At 46.9% G+C, this 14,057-nt stretch overlaps 1 protein-coding gene across 2 annotated transcripts in view; it reads right to left on the bottom strand.

Annotated features, from left to right (window-relative positions):
* The window catches only part of LOC144510341 (uncharacterized), a 40,071-nt gene that overhangs the window by 4,542 nt on the left and 21,472 nt on the right, over positions 1-14,057 (bottom strand). Inside the window, exon 1 of one of the 2 annotated variants that reach the window (XM_078239781.1) lies at positions 144-195. The exons of the other annotated variant lie outside the window; for it this stretch is intronic. The gene's annotated coding sequence lies outside the window, so the exon portion shown is untranslated. Of the gene's footprint in view, positions 1-143; positions 196-14,057 lie in introns of those variants that run through there. 2 annotated transcript variants of the gene reach the window in all.

Raw genomic sequence — 14,057 nt, 5'->3', positions numbered from 1 at the left:
AAGAGAACATATGTATATCACATGAGTCTAAATAAAGAGCATTTCAAATATCAGAGGTTTAAACATAGAAAAACTCAAAATAGAAATAATGTTTTATCACAAAAATACCTTGTTTCAAAGTGAAAAGTAAAAATGATACCTACCCTGTGTTGAAAGTTACTGTGTGGTTGCTTACTGCAACAAACACACTGAGATGTTTAATCTGGAATTGATTTGAATGTTTTATTGGAATATGCAGAGATGGTTGCCTGCATCACATGTTCAGGGTGTGGAAACAGAAAATAAGTACTTCACATCTGCGCAGAACTAAAAATGTTTCTACCATATGATTTAGATTTGTTCAGCAACAATAAACATTAACATTTGTTCCTTATTAGAGAACATGGATTTAAACTTACAAAGATAAATTTCTTTTACACATTTAAATAAACAGCAACTCGAAATGTATATATTGTTTGAAAGAACACCAGAAAGTACTTTTCTTATACAAAATGTAACACTGTAGATTCAAAATTAATGTGATGGGATAAATAGTAGCAAATGTAGCTAAAAGACATCTGAAAAGGCTTAAATAAAAAGAAAAAATGCTGCAAAAGCTCAGCAGATCTGGCAGCGTCTGTGGGGATGGAAACAGGAGCTGAAATTTTCCAGCTGTTCATGCCAGTGGGATCTTCTGGTCCCACCAATAGCGTACGCGCCCCCACCCCCCCACCCGGCTTCCTGGCAGCGAGGGGTGCGTTCAGTGGGAAACCCCACTGGGAATAACAGGACCAGAAGATCACACCATCGTCCAACGGCTGGCCACCTCTGCTACGGCGAAACACACAGTGGAAAATCCTGCCCAGAGTTAATGTTTCGACTCCTCTTTGAGCTGCAGAGAGGTAGAAAGGTGATGGATTTTATCCTTTAAAAACCTTTCTCCAAAAAGGCTTCTCTGATTCTTTTCAAACTTTTCAATTTAGGCTTTGATTATCTAAGAGTAAGGAGTTGCACACTCCTGTTACTAAAGTTCTGATTTCTCATGGTCAGAATTCCCCGGCCAGTCACGCCGGTGGGATTCTCTGGTCCCACCGGCAGCACAGTCCCATCCCACGGGTTTCCCGACAGCATGGGGTGATGGCAATGGGAAATCCCACTGACTGCGGCGGGTTCAGAGGACCCCACCGCTAGCAAACAGAGCGCCACCTTCTGCCGGCGGGAATCATATGGCTAGGAGGCCTGAGAATCCCGCCCAGTAAGTGAACTTGAGGTAGTTAATGTAACCCCGCTTTTCCAAAAAGGAAGAGAGAAAGCGGGGAAAAGAGCCTGACATCCAAGAGCTAGAATCCACGATGAGGTCAGACCGAGTCTCTGCAAAGAGATACAGGTTAAGTGACTGGAAAAGTATATGGTAAATGGAGTGTACTGTGGAGAAACGTGTGGGTCAGAGAATGTGTGGGTCACTGGGCAGTGTAACATCGCAGGCTGTCATGTTAACATCTCCTGAATAAAGCGCTTCAATTTTGCTGAACAGCCACGGCCTCTTGAAGTCAATGCTGCCAACACCACACAAAAAACCGGCATCGAGACAGCCAGACATGCTTGCAGCCACTGAGAGGAAACACAGAAGAGAACAGCCGCCCAAAGGAACCAAGGTACAAAGGACATCGAAAATTCAAAGAAAATGTATCTGGAGGGAAGCTTGCCCCATCTCTCCCACCTCAACCATGGGTGGCACAGTGCTTAGCACTGCTGCCTCACAGCGCCAGGGACCCGGGTTCAATTCCCGGCTTGGGTCACTATCTGTGTGGAGTTTGCACATTCTCCCCGTGTCTGCGTGGGTTTCCTCCGGGTGCTCCGGTTTCCTCCCACAGTCCAAAAGATGTATGGTTTAGGTGGATTGGCCATGCTAAATTGCCCCTTAGTGTCAGGGGGATTAGCAGGATAAATGCATGGGGTTATGGGGATAGAGCCTGGGTGGGATTGTAGTTGGTGAAGACTCAATGGGCCAAATGACCTCCTTCTGCGCTGTAGGGATTCTATGAACCGAACTCAGTAATGGTGAATAGCAGTTACCCCAATGACAACAAAATTAGAGCTGGGGGTTTTGTAAAACACAATGAAAAAGTGGCTGAATTCCAGTTGTGCCTTGTTTTGGGAGAAAGGAAGCAAGAAATTGCTAAAGAAATTCATGATGGATTGTGATTCCATAGTGAAAAATGGCGGGAGGTTTTGGTGCCATGGAACTGTTTGATGAGAATACAGAACGATGGAGCTCGTATACAGAACAATTCGACTATATTGTTCAAGCTAACAAGATAGCAGCAGATATAGAAGTCCCAACATTCCTGAGAATAATGTATGTGTGTGGGGGGAGGAGCTGCGGGGCAGGACATTTAACCTCTTCAGGAGGCTGCTACAGCTGCAAAACCAGACACAAAAACATACAAAGACATAGTGGAAATCTTGCAGGGCCACTATTCATCAAAACCTTTAGTCATCACAGAAAGGTTTAGATTTCATAAACACAACCTGAAAGAGGGGAAATTGATTGCACTGTTTGTAACTACACTAAATTGATTGGCTGAACAGTGCAAAATTGGGGATGTATTAAACGATACTATCCAAGATACACTAGTCCGTGGTGTGAGGAACAAAGGAATTCAGAACTGGTTGCTAACCAAAAGCAACCTGATTTTAAAGAAAACCATAGAAGTTACTGTGTCAATGGAATTAGCAGTCAAAGAGGCTCAGCAGTTGAGTTCAAACATAAGATTTTGCAAGACATTGGCTGAAACTCGAATGCAAACATTGACTCTTACATTTTTTTATTCATTCGTGGGACATGGGCAGCACTGGCTGGCCAGCGTTTATTCCCATCGCTAGTTACCCTTGAGAAGGTGGTGGTGAGCTGCCTTCTTGAATCGCTGCAGTCCATGTTCTGTGGGTTGACCCACAATGCCATTAGGGAGGGAATTCCAGGATTTTGACCCAGCGACTACGAAGGAATGGCGATATATTTCCAAGTCAGAAAGGTGAGTTGCTTGAAGGGGAACTTGCAGGTGATGGTGTTCCCATGTATCTGCTGCCCTTGTTCTTCTAGATGGAAGTGGTTGTGGGTTTGGAAGGTTCTGTCTAAGGATCTTTGGTGAATTGCTCCAATGCATCTTGTAGATAGTACACACTGCTGCTACTGAGCATCTGTGGTGGAGAGATGGATGTTTATAGATATGGTGCCAATCAAGTGGGCTGCTTTGTCCTGAATGGTGTCAAGCTTCTTGAGTGTTGTTGGAGCTGCACTCATTCAGACAAGTGGGGAGTATTCCATCACACTCCTGACTTGTGCCTTGTAGATGGTCGATAGGCTTTGGGGAGTCAGGAGGCGAGTTACTGCAGTATTCCTAGTCTCTGACCTACTCTTGTAGCCACTGTGTTTATGTGGCGAGTCCAATTGAGTTTCTGGTCAATGGTAACCCCAAGGATGTTGACAGTGGGAGATCCAGTGATGGTTACACAGTTGAATGTCAAGGGGGTGGTGGTTAGAATGTCTCTTATTGGTGATGCTCTTGTCTGGCATTTGTGTGGTGTGAATGTTACTTGCCATTGTCAGCCCAAGCCTGGATATTGTCCAGACCTTGTTGTATTTGAAAGTGAACTGCTTCAGTATCTAAGGAGTCGCGAATGGTGAACATTGTGCAATCATCAGTGAACATCCCCACAACTGACCTTATGACAGAGGGAAGGTCATAGGTACAAAAACTGGTCACTCAGCAGCAGGTTGTTGGTGCAAAGATACCGGGGGCAATTCTCCCATCACTATGCGCACGTTTTTTGGCGAGTCGGGATGGGAGAATCATGTGTCCGCCATTCCGCAGGATTCGTGCATGCATTCCTGATGCATGCCCGTCTCCCACAGCCGGAGAACAGGTGCAGTCGGGATTGCGCTGGAAACCGGGGGAAGAGAGGTAAGTAATTTAAATCTTTTAAAAATGTATTTGAAATGTATTTAAAATGTGATTATCAGGCCCGGCATGGAATTCTCTGGGCCCAATAGCATCTCCCACCCCGCCAGGAGTACTTCACTCCAGCGGGGTTGGGTAGCAGCTCCCCACTTGCAGGGAACAAGCAGGAGACCCCGCCGGAGTGAAGGAGGGGCAATCAGGCCCCCCAGGGGGTCGGGCAGAGGGGAGATGGTGCCCCCTGGGCATGGGCACTCTGACAGTGCCAGCCTGTTCCCCCTCACACTGCCCAAGGGGCAAAGTGCCCATGCCCATGGGGCACATTGGCACAGCCCACCGGGCATGGGGCAGTGCCAAGGATGTGGGGAAAAGGGAGGGGCCTATTGGGGGCAGGACCTCGGGAGTGATCGGTGGGGGTGGGGGTCCCACTGCCACACTGCATTGGGATTGGTTGGGGCTGGAAGGAGGCCAACAATCAGGGTGGGCGGGGTCTATCTCCTGGGCTGGGGGTGTTGGAGGGGGGGGGGGGGGGGTTCAGTGAGGCGGGGAGTGATGGGATCACCACTGCTGGAGAGGGGGCTGGAGATCGGGGCACTCTGGGACGCGGGGAGGGAGGTCAGGATTGCCCTGGGAATGCTCGTGGGGGTTGCGATTGGGCCGCAATCGGAGACAGCAGTGCTGTGGTCCCGGGCTTGCCAGCAATCGAGCTGGCCAGCAAATGGGGAGACTGACAGATCGGGGCCACTGCGCATGTCCAGAGTTCCAGAACTGTCAGACAAATAGAGACTGGGTCACTCCACTGCTAGACAGACAACCAGTAAAGACGGGGCTGGATACTGGGGAAGCAGTCTCAGTGGTGCCAAGGACTATTTATCAAGAACAGCTGCGGCACACTGGCAGCTCCAGGGACCCAGGTTTGATTCCAGCCTTGGGTCACTGTCTGTATGGAGTTTGCACGTTCTCCCCATGTCTGCGTGGGTTTCCTTCGGGTGCTCCCACCATCCAAAGATGTGCAGTTTAGGTGTCTTGGCCATGCTGAATTGTCCCTTAGTGTCCCAAAATATGTAGGTTAGGGGAATTAGCGGGGTAAATATGTGGGGTTAAAGGGTTACGGCCTGGGTAAATTACTCTGATGAAGACTTGATGGGCCAAATGCCCTCCTATTGCACAGTAGGGACTCTATGATTCTATGTTCCTCTGAGACAATTGCAAATGATGTTACACATGGAGTAGTATTTCTGTTGAAGGGCCACATAGCAATACAATGGAATGGAGAGATGGGAGGTTTGTCCTTACGCATAGTCAAAGGAAATTATCCAACACTAATGGGTAGAACTTTGTATGAAAAGATCAGGTTAAATTGTGCCAAGGTGAACCTAATGACCAATTCGGAATCTGGCCCTAGCAAATTCCTGAAGAAACAGACTGTTGTTTTATCTGGGAATTATGAACGACATCTCAGTAAAGAAAGTTGAAGAAAGTCAGGCAAAATGCTTAAAGGCAGGGTTGGTGCCTTATGCAATCAGTCCTAAAGTAGAGGCCGAATTAGAGTGAGTGGTGAAGAATGGAGTCCTGGAACCTGTCAGTGTTAGTGAATGGGCTACACCGATCGTGCCAGGAATGAAGAAAGACAGATCCATACAGATTTGTGGTGACATTAAAGTAACTATTAATCCTGTACTTTGTGCAGAAAAATACTCCCTACCTATGATTGATAGCCTGTTCACTGGGTTGGTTGTAAGCCAACACTTTAGTAAGAGTAACCTCAGTCAAGCATTTTTACAAATGAACATGATCAGGATTCACAACAGCTCCTGACAATTGTGACACACAAAGGGTTATTTCAATACAGAAGATGACCATTCGGCATCACTTCTGCTCCAGCACTGTTCAATGAACAATGAACAATATCTAAAGCGCGTTAAATGGAGTCCGGTGTTACCTGGCTGACATCCTGATTACTGCAAAGAACATGGAAGAACATCCTCCTTGCCACACTTCAGAGGTTAGAAGTTATACACCTATGACTGTGTGGCCAAATTCCCCTCCAACTCGATTTTCAAGTTTGCTGATGACTCCACCGTAATGGGTCGGATCTCAAACAATGACGAGACAGAGTACAGGAATGAGATAGAGAATCTGGTGAACTGGTGCGGCAACAATAATCTCTCCCTCAATGTCAACAAAATGAAGGAGATTGTCATCGACTTCAGGAAGCGTAGAGGAGAACATGCCCCTGTCTACATCAATGGGGATGAAGTAGACATGGTCGAGAGCTTCAGGTTTTTAGGTGTCCAGATCACCAAAAACCTGTCCTGGTCCCCCCATACCAACACCATAGTTAAGAAAGCCCACCAACGCCTCTACTTTCTCAAAAGACTAAGGAAATTTGGCATATCAGCTATGACTCTCATCAACTTTTACAGACACACCATAGAAAGCATTCTTTCTGGTTGTATCATAGCTTGGTATGGCTCCTGCTCTGCCCAAGACTGCAAGAAACTACAAAAGGGCCGTGAATGAAGCCCAGTCCATCACGCAAACCAGCCTCCTATCCATTGACACAGTCAACATCTGCCATTGCCTCGGAAAAGCAGCCAGCATAATTAAGGACCCCACACACCCCAGGCATTCTCTCTTCCACCTTCTTCCATCAGGAAAAAGATACAAAAGTCTGAGGTCACCCACCATCCGACTCAAGAACAGCTTCTTCCCTGCTGCCATCAGACTTTTGAATGGACCTACCTCGCACTAAGTTGATCTTTCTCTACACCCTAGCTATGACTGTAACATTATATTCTGCACTCTGTCCTTTCCTTCTCTATGAACGGTATGCTTTGACTATATAGCACACAAGAAACAATACTTCCCACTGTATGTTAATACATGTGACAATAATAAATCAAATCAAATCAAGAAGATTCTGGATTAAGAATCTAACAAGACAAATGCAATTTTTTCCAACCTTCAATCGAATATCTGGGACATGTCATCAATGCCTTTGAAGATCAAAGCTATTACCGAGGCACCTGTACCTCAGAAAGTCAACCTGCTTCAATCTTCCTTAGGCCGAGTAAATTATAACAGAAGGGTTATCCTTAATCTGGCAACTATAGTACAAATGTAACACTGAGCCTCTAACAACACTCTACTGTCAGAGAGTTAACACCATCGCAGAGAAGGGGGAGATTTTCACTATGTTAAACATTGCCAATGCAAAACGAAAAATAAAGGTTGACACTGGGGCAAAGTGCAACATCCTGTCTGGACAGTTACTGCATGAAATCCTGACACTCAGGTGGGCCTTGTGTTGGACAAACTATCCACACGGAGGCTGTGGCCACTCTCCATTGCACACAGGACAGTTCGCAGTTCCACGTCAGAAAGTCTCTGTTGGGTCTTCAGGACAGCATCACCCTGGGGTTAATCCACCTTGGTCCAGATGTGCACACTCTGCAGCATCAGGCCCTGGGAACAAAAGAATATAAAAACCTATCTAACTGCGGCGTCACTGGGAAGCTAGCTGTAATATATCACGTGATGCTGGATGACTCAGTGCCACCAGCAGTCTGTACTTTGAGAAGAGTTCCCCTTGCGATGAAGCAGAAAGTAGTCAATGAGATGGACCGGGTGATAACACTGGGTTCAGAGACCCTTTGACAAGGCCACAGAGTGACTTTCAGCAATGCTGGCCACAGTGAAGCAAGTTGGCCCGGTCAGGATAGACATTGACACAGTTTACTTGAACAAGAAGCTGCCCAGACTTCATCACCCTATGGAGCCAGGGGAACCAGTGATAGCAGGCACACCAAATGCCAAAGTGGTCAACATCCTAGATACTAAGTGCAGGTTCTGGCAAATCCTGTTAGATGAAGGATCCTCAAAACTAACCACATTCATGTCTCCGCTAGGATGATATTGTTTCCTTCGTATACCCTATGGGATCACCCCTGGCTGTGAGATCTTTAAGTGATGCATGGAGCAACCCTTTGCAGGACAACCTTGCGAGATCATTATTGATCACATCTTGGTCTGGGATCTATTAAAAACATGATGCATGTCTTTGTCTCGCCCTTAACAGAATCAGCATCATACATCTGAAACGTAACCCTGCCAAACACACATTCAAGGTCAACCAGGTTCTTTACATGGACCATCTACTCACAGCCCAATGGTGTGAAGCCTGATCCAGACAAGGCAAGGGCTATACGACAGATGGCCATTCCTGTGGTCAAGTACGCTTTACAGTGCTCTCTTGGTATGACATCTTTGGTATGACATCCTCATTGTGTACAGCCTCAGATTCATTGTGTACAGACTCATTGAGGTTGTACGCAATGAGGTTGTACACAATGAGTTTGTCTAGTCTATTAGGTGCCAGTGCTTGGAGTGGGGGTGTTGCCATGAGGTTTTTTGCTTGTCCCTCTGGCAAAACAGGATGCCCCCAATGGCCAGGTCATGTTCTAGACAAATTATTAGGAGGACCCCATTGGCGCTTGTCTTCTCCACGCTTTCTCTGCTTAACGCACCCTTCGAAAGGTTTGCAACTCTAACATCGAAAATCTGCTCGTCTCCCTTTGGGATGCGGGACAGCGATTGGGAGGCTGGAGTAGAATGCCCCTTTTGTCTTGTCTATTGATTCTAGAGTTGGGGTGTAGGCACTGATGGCCGTGAGGTCCTGCTTCTGGGGCAGGGTGAGCCAGAGGGTCATGAGGCATTTGATCACCCCGCAGAGGGGGGGGGGGGGCGCGTTCAGATGTCTGACCAATTTGTGTTTTTTTTTTAAACAGTGGAGCCAACCCCAAAGAGACGACATTCTTCTCATGGTTTTCTCTTTCAGAAGAAGGTGCTTCTACCAGCTTGTTCTTTAAGCTGGCATTCTCCTGCCAGTCTTGTCTCATGCAGGGCAGCAATGTGGCGCTGGAGTTCCCGGGCTATGAAGCAGTGCGATGTACAGATCTGTTGCTGTTGAGGTTGTCCAGGATGGCCCCGTCATTCCAGGTCCCGAAATTCATTTGGGTGGTGGGCTGGGGTTGAGGTAGAAGATGCTTGTTCGTGGATTCTTTTAACGTGGGGTCGTCATTGCACACCAACCACCATCAGTCCAGCAGAGCAAGATCCTGACCCAATGACAGGTAAATCCGGGATTACCGGAGACCAGGCACTGCCATGGGATGGGCACTAAAACACACATTATCCACCGAGCATCTGTCTGCCTGCCAGTGACGTCACTTGTCAAGTGTTTTTCATTTTCCCTCTCTTTTTCTTGTGCCTTTGAGTCTCATCCCTGCTTGAGCTGCTCCTTTCGCCCCTTTCGTGGTACACAGTGAGACTGGGAGGAAACTGGAGCACCCGGAGGAAACCCATGCAGACACGGGGAGAACGTGCAGACTCTGCACAGACAGTGACCCAAGGCCAGAATTGAATCCGGATCCCTGGTGCTGTGAGGCAGCAGTGCTAACTACTGTGCCACCGTGCCCACCATCATGGGCAAAATTGATGGGATTGAAGACCAATAAATCCCCAGGGCCTGACAATCTACATCCCAGAGTACTTAAGGAAGTGGCTTCAGAAATAGTGAATGCATTGGTGGTCATCTTCCAAGATGCTATAGACTCTGGAACAGTTCCTACAGTTTGGAGGGTAGCTAATGTAACCCCATTATTTAAAAAGGGAATTATAGATCAGTCAGCCTAATGCCGGTAGTGGGAAAAATTCTCGAGTCCATTACAGGAAATTTAATGGCAGAGCACTTGGAAAACAGTGGCAGAATCAGACAGAGTCATCATGGATTTATGAAAGGGAAATCATGCTTGACAAATCTACTGGAATTCTTAGAGGATGAAACTAGCAGTGTTGATGAGAGGGAGCCAGTGGATGTGGTTTATTTGGGCTAACAGAAGGCTTTTGACAAAGTCCCACATAAGAGATTAGCGTATAATATTAAAGCACATGGGATTGAGGGTAGTGTATTGAGATGGAAAGAAAACTGGTTTGCAGACAGGAAACAAAGAGTCGGAATAAATGGGTCTTTTTCCAAATGGCAGGCAGCGACTCATGGGGTACCACAGGGATTGGTGCTGGGACTCCAGCTATTCACAACATATATTAATGATCTAGATGAGGGAACTAAATGTAATATCTCCAAATTTGCTGGTGACCCAAATCTGGGTGGAAGCGTGAGCTGTGAGGAGGATTCAGAGATGCTTCAGTATGATATGGATAAGTTGAGTGAGTGGGCAAATGCATGGCAGATGCAGTATAATGTGGATAAATGTGAGATTGTCCACTTTGGTATCAAAAATAGGAAGGCAGATTATTATATGAGTGGCTTTAAATTAGGAGAGCAGAATGTGTAACTGTGTACAATTTTAGTGACCTTATCAGAGGAAGGATGCCCTTGCTATAGAGGGAGTACAGTGAAGGTTATCAGGCTGAATCCTGGAATGGCAGGTCTGTCATATGAGAGACAAGTTAGACAGGAATATCTTCATTGGAGTTTAGAAGAATGAGAGGGGATCGCATAGGAACTTATAAAATTCTAACAGAATTAGACAGGGTAGATTCAGAAAGAATGTTCCCGATGTTGGGGGAGTCCAGAACTAGGGGCCATAGTTTGAGGATAAGGGGCAAACCTTTTAGGAATGAGGTGAGGAGAAATTTCTTCACCCAGCAGGTGGTGAATGCGTGGAATTCACTACCACAGAATGTAGTTGAGGTCAAAACATTGAATGTTTTCAAGAAGCAGGTATATATAGCACTTGGGGCAAAGGGGGTCAAGGGATATGGGGGGGGGCGGAGTGGCACAGTGGTTAGCACTGCTGCCTCACATTGCCAGGGACCCGGGTTCGATTCCAGCTCATGTGGAGTTTGCACGTTCTCCCTGTGTCTGCGTGGGTTTCCTCCGGGTGCTCCGGTTTCCCCCAACACTCCAAAGATGTGCAGGTTAGGTTGATTGGCCATTCTAAATTGACCCGAATGTTAGGGGATTAGCAGGGTAAATATGTGGGGTTACAGGAATAGGGCATGAATGGGATTGTGGTCGGTGCAGACTCGATGGGCTGAATTGGCCTCCTTCTGCACTGTAGGGATTCTATGAAGGCAGAATCAAGCTATTGAGTTGGATGATCAGCCATGATTACAATGAATGGTGGAGCAAGCTCGAAGAGGGCTGAATGGACTATGCTCCCTGAAGCATCTTGCCCACTTGCCTTCTCCCTGGCTAAGTTTCCAGGACCTTTAAACTTACCTGCCTCATGGAGCTGGTGCTGTAAACAATGGGCCATGGCTTCACTGCCTCCTGCCCCTGTAATGTCTTCGGAAGCAAAAATCCCTTCACCAAAATCCCTTTATTTACAAACTCTAACAGCAGTACACAGAGTGCTAGCAGTCAGCAGTCTACCTCCAGGGGTGTCAGAGGAACTGACACGCTCAGTTAAATACAATTGATTGGCCCATCAATTGGCTCCATAATCAGGGACATCTTTTGTTTTGTGGGACATGGGTGTCGCTGGCTGGCCAGCATTTATTGCCCATCCCTAGTTGCTCTTGAAGGACAGTTGAGAGTCAACCACATTGTTGTGGCTCTGGAGTCACATGTAGGCCAGACCAGGTAAGGACGGCAGATTTCCTTCCCTAAAGGTCATTAGTGAACCAGATGGGTTTTTCCCAACAATCGACAATGGTTTCATGGTCATCAGTAGATTCTTAATTCCAGATATTTTTATTGAATTCAAATTCCACCATCCGCCGTGGCGGGATTTGAATTTGGGTCCCCAGACCATTAGCTGAGTTTCTGGATTAATAGTCTAGCGATAATACCACTAGGCCATCACCTAGCTGTACCATAATCAGGGAGTTCATACTCCAATAGGCCAACCTCAATGGCCTGATTGAAATCATTACAACCCTCACTCCGGACTCTACTGCTCTGGGCTGGAGGCCTCAGGAGCACAAGACGGGAGATTCGGGTGAGACATGTGCAATTTTATCCCAGTGTGAGTAAAATGCAGCCGAGTGGTAATCTGACTGTGAATGCCACTCCTCGGACACTCTGGCCCAGATCTCGATAGTTATTTATTCATTTATTTCTCCTGTGGTAATTGGAATTGTTTCTGAATCAATCAGAAGGTTGCATTATTAAAGTTTGATGTCAAAATTGTTGGCAGTGGGCGGGTGAGGGAGAAGGGTGGGAAGGGGTTGGGGGGGTTGGGGTTCAGGCTGGGTTGATGTGATTCTCTGGTCTATGAGGTAGGGCAATAGAAAGTGTTGGAGACCCCATCCTCAGTGACTTTGGGTAGCAATGGGATTACTCAGATATGCTGTGATAAACAGTGTATAATTTCAAGGTTGGATTTATAGATATGTAGTTTTGTAGGGGGTTGTAGGGATGGCACAGTGGTTAGCACTGTTGCCTCACAGCACCAGGGACCTGGGTTCAATTCCGGCCTTGGTGTGACTGTGTGGAGTTTGCACATTCTCCCCGTGTCTGCGTGGGTTTTCTCCGGGTTTCCTCCCACAGTCCAAAGATGTGTGGGTTAGGCGGATTAGCCATGCTAAATTGCTCGAGTGTCAGAGATTAGCAGGGTAAATATGTGGGTTTATGGGAATAGGGCCTGGGTGGGATTGTAGTCGGTACAGACTCAATGGGCTGAATGGCCTCCTTCTGCACTGTAGGGATCCTATGATCATCTTCAGAGGGGGAGAGTGGTTTCAGGTAGGTTTAGGTAATGAACCTTGATGCCTCGAGGTCTGGATGGAGCTGTGGCTGGAAGGTCAGCTTATTGGATTGGTTTATACATATACATTTTTAATGAGGTTTTACAACCCCTAAGGTTCAAGAGATAGGTTCTGGGGTAGGTGGGACCTCTACAAACAGGATGGTCTGCACCTGAATCAGAGGGGTACCAATATCTTGGGGGGAAAATTTGCTAATGCTCTTCGGGAGGGTTTAAACTAATTCAGCAGGGGGGGTGGGTACCTGAATTGTAGCTCCGGTGTGCAGGAGGTTGAGAGTAGTGAGGTTATGGATGAGGTTTCAGGGTCGCAGGAGTGTACTGGCAGGCAGGAAGGTGGTTTGAAGTGTGTATACTTCAATGCCAGGAGCATCCGGAATAAGGTGGGTGAACTTGCAGCATGGGTTGGTACCTGGTATTTCGATGTTGTGGCCATCTCGGAGACATGGATAGAGCAGGGACAGGAATGGTTGTTGCAGGTTCTGGGGTTTAGATGTTTCAGTAAGTGCAGGGAAGGTGGTAAAAGAGGGGGAGGTGTGGCATTGTTAGGCAAGGACAGTATTATGGTGGCAGAAAGGACTTTTGATGAGGACTCATCTACTGAGGTAGTTTGGGCTGAGGTTAGAAACAGGAAAGGAGAGGTCACCCTGTTGGGAGTTTTTTATAGACCTCTGAAAAGTTCCAGAGATGTAGAGGAAAAGATTGCAAAGATGATTCTGGATAGGAGCGAAAGTAACAGGGTAGTTGTACTGGGGGACTTTAACTTTACAAATATTGACTGGAAAAGCTAGTTCGAGTACTTTGGAGGGGTCGGTTTTTGTCCAATGTGTGCAGGAAGGCTTCCTGACACAGTATGTAGATAGACCAACAAGAGGCGAGGCCACATTGGATTTGGTACTGGGTAATGAACCAGGCCAGGTATTAGATTTGGAGGTAGGTGAGCACTTTGGTGACAGTGACAACAATTCGATTATGTTTACCTTAGCTATGGAAAAGGATAGGTATATACCAAAGGGCAAGAGTTATAGCTGGGGGAAAGGAAATTATGATGCGATTAGGCGAGATTTAGCTGGCATAGGTTGGGGAAGGAAACTGCAGGGGATGGGCACAATTGAAATGTGGAACTTGTTCAAGGAACAGCTGCTACGCGTCCTTGATAAATATGTACCTGTCAGGCAGGGAGGAAGCAGACATGTGAGGGAACCGTGGTTTACTAAGGAGGTTGAATCTCTTATGAAGAGGAAGAAGGAGACTTATGTTAAGATGAGACATGAAGGCTCAGTTAGGGAGCTTGAGAGTTACAAGTTAGCCAGGAAGGACCTAAAGAAAGAGTTAAGGAGAGCCAGGAGGGGACTGGAGAAGTCTTTGGCAGGTAGGATCAAGG

The sequence above is a fragment of the Mustelus asterias genome, chromosome 23, assembly GCF_964213995.1.
Source record: "Mustelus asterias chromosome 23, sMusAst1.hap1.1, whole genome shotgun sequence".
In the NCBI taxonomy this organism is placed as follows: domain Eukaryota; kingdom Metazoa; phylum Chordata; class Chondrichthyes; order Carcharhiniformes; family Triakidae; genus Mustelus; species Mustelus asterias.
This window is presented reverse-complemented; position numbering and strand designations above follow the sequence as displayed.